This window comes from Gavialis gangeticus, unplaced genomic scaffold (genome assembly GCF_001723915.1).
Source record: "Gavialis gangeticus isolate Ggan-Ray unplaced genomic scaffold, GavGan_comp1, whole genome shotgun sequence".
Classification (NCBI taxonomy): domain Eukaryota; kingdom Metazoa; phylum Chordata; order Crocodylia; family Gavialidae; genus Gavialis; species Gavialis gangeticus.
The window spans coordinates 61,216,381-61,219,577 of NW_017729034.1; the positions used below are offsets into that span (position 1 = coordinate 61,216,381).

At 46.0% G+C, this 3,197-nt stretch overlaps 1 long non-coding RNA gene across 1 annotated transcript in view; it reads left to right on the forward strand.

Annotated features, from left to right (window-relative positions):
* Nucleotides 1–2,272: 2,272 nt before the first annotated feature.
* Nucleotides 2,273–3,197, forward strand: part of LOC109304654 — a 6,094-nt gene continuing 5,169 nt past the window's right edge. Inside the window, exon 1 of the long non-coding RNA XR_002099440.1 lies at nt 2,273–2,853. This is a non-coding gene — a long non-coding RNA (uncharacterized LOC109304654). The remainder of the gene's footprint in view (nt 2,854–3,197) is intronic.

Sequence of the window (3,197 nt, forward strand, 5' to 3'; positions counted from 1 at the left end):
AAAACTTCAAATTTCCTACCCATCCATCGCATTTTTAGGCCTCATTCTCTGTTGCGGTGTGCTACATGCATAAGGGCAAAGTGAACGTAAAATGCTGCTAACTCAGAATGCAGAACTCTGCAGACCTTTGCCCAAATGATTACAGAGGCTCTGGGCAATAGCAAATCAAACCTGTCATTCCTAATGTCTCTCTCAAAACACAAATTGACTAGAATCTGAGAATAATCTTGTATGACCAAATTTATCAATTATAACCACCACCACGCCCCCCCCCACACACACACACTTATTTGCAACATTCTGCCTAGGTTTTCTCCTCCTCTTTTGTGCCTAGTCAAGGAACACCACCAAGAAGGACTCTCTACCCATTCAACCCTGCTCAGCAGACACCAAGTTAGGAAATAAGGTCATTGGACCCACCTTAGAGAAGCTCTATGTTCCACAAACACCCTGGGACAGAGGGCCTAGGAGTGGAGCTAGGGAATGCACTAGGGCCTCTCTTGTTAGGGCGGAGTTCTGGTACACCAGTTGTGTCCTGTTCCCTCCTGTTTAGTGGGGTTATTTATGAACATTGTGTAGAATGAAGCATTTCAGTTACATCCTGTTAAAAAGGTTCCAGTAAAGTGTGAACTGTTCACTTCTCTGCAGTAATGGACTTAGGATCCATTTCCAAGAATTCATGGTTAAGATAGCAGAAGTGGTGGGGATGTTTGGAATGACTTACAGTTAAGTGACTGTGTCACTTCTGAGGTGAGTGGGATTTTGATTGGTGAACAAGTGGACTGCATGAAAGTTTGTAACAAGATGACTGATTGACAGGGATGCTTATGTGAAGATTGATCACCTCGAATGGGGTGATTTAGCCCTTTAAAAGAGCTTGCTGACCAAAGGTCAGGATCTTCAGCTCAGCATTTGCACCTGCTGCTGTTGATCATGTACAGGAAACCCTCACTATTCGTGAACTCCGGGTTTGTGGATTCAAATATTCATGGGGCGGGGCAGAGCCAGGAGGTAGGTGGAGAGTGAGGGCCAGGGATGTGAAGGGAGGCAGCATCGGTGGCATCTTCAGCACCGTACTTGCACCCGTGGCTGAGGAAGTAATAGGGTGTTCATTGTCATGGTCAGTTGTTGACCAGAGCTCAGAGACAGGACCTTTCCTGTCCAGTTCTTTTGTTCTGAGAGGTCCAGGAGTGGTACAGAGGAGCAGATCAGGGGTCTGGGTTTTCAGCTGCTGCTGTTGAGTGGAGTGTCCTGCCATTTGTGGCTGGATTGTCATCATGGGCACTTGGCTTTGCATAGTGTTCTGGCTGTCTTCTCCTTGAAAGAGTCCAGAGCACATGCAAGTGGCCCTCCTTTGGACCCTCTCGATGCTGTTTGCTTTTGATTCTGAGAGCCTGTGAAGACAGAGTGTCTGGGCTCAGTGCACAGTGCATAAAGAAAGCTAGGTCCCTCAGAACAGCAATCTAAAATGACCAGCATGATAAGCAAGGAGCTGCACAGAGCTAGCCACAGGGAAATGCTGGGGAGAAGGGTCTTTGAAATTCCAGACCTTTTTAGGCCTTAGTTGCTTGACTCAGAGCTGCAGGAAGGCGTTTCCATTCACTAAGGATCAATAGCCTATTTAGTCATGTTTTGTGATCTAGGCCCCTGGCAGATGTTAAAAGAATGGTGCAATTAGGATTGGGAGAATTTTATGCCCCAACCCAAACACTGTGCCACCTAAAATGCATGCCTGGCATGGTGATGTTGAGGCTGGGGCATAAAATTCTTCTCATCCAAATTGTACCACTGCAGAGTCCCTCCTAGCTTGATCCTGCAGATCATAGTTCATAGTTGGTAGGGTCAGAAGGGACCTGAGCAGGTCATCAAGTCTGACCCCCTGCCATGGGCAGGAAAGGATGCTGGGGTCAAACGACCCTGGCTAGGTGATTATCAAGCCTCCTTTTGAAGACCCCCAGGGTAGGAGCAAGCACCACTTCCCTTGGAAGTTGGTTCCAGATCCTAGCCGCCCTGACTGTGAAGCAGTGCTTCCTGATGTCCAGCCTGAACCTACTCTCGGTCAACTTATGGCTGTTATTCCTAGTCCTGGTAGTGCTCAGGGGAACAGGGTCTCTCCCATTCCCTGCTGGTCCCCACTGGTAAGTTTATAGACGGCCACCGTCTGGTAAGTTTATAGACGACCCTCTTGATGCTGTCCACATCCCTTCTGAAGTGTGGCACCTAGAACTGGACGCAGTACTCCAATTGTGACCTGATCAATGTTGCATAGAGGGGGAGGATCACCTCCTTGGACCTGCTCATGATGCAGAGTTGGCTCTGCCCCAGCCCTGGGGCTGCCCCCACCCCAAAGCCACTTCCAGACCTGAGCTTGTCAAGGGCCAGGGCTAAGAGTCAGCTGACTGTTATCACTGACCCCAGACAGCCCCAGGTTCAGTTTGAGACCTCGGCTTCGCTGGGGCAGGGCTAACAATCAGCTGATTGTCAACCTCAAGCCTGGAACAACCCTCAGTCTAGCCATGCTACACATACAATTTATAGCACTATACAAATAAGCCATAAAGATGTTCCCCATATTGTGCAGAACAACTTTGTGACTGTTTTGCTACTTTATGGCACCATAAATCAGCTGCAGATGTAGGACTGTTACTATTTATTGTACAGTTAACACATTAATCTCACTGTAATAGTAACATGGGCCAGAAGTCTTAGGTGCCTAAAACCATAGAAATGATAACTAGATTTTAAAGGGATTTGGGCCCTGAATTTGTGTACTGTATATATTTGTCATACATATATATATATATGTATGACACTGCCTTAAGATACCCCTAGATATCATTATCATCTGGGGAGGTGTCATCCAGAAGTAACATTGTATACATCATTAAGCATATGAAATATCAAACCTAAAGCACAGATTGGATTTAAATTACTGGTACCAAGAACTAGAATATGATTGTTTACAGTTGTATACATAGAATTTGATATGATTAATCTGCTTTTTGGTGTGGTAAAACAAGTGTACAGATCATACTAGGAAAAACATTTGCTTCGGTGATGCTGCTTGTTAACCTTGAAGGTGATCTGGGATTCAAGGGAAATCTGAGCAGCCCCTGTCCAAACCCAGTCAAATCTTTCAGTGGAAGGAGTACGAAGGAAGAATTGTATTAAAAGAGCAATGAACATTGGTAGTAAAT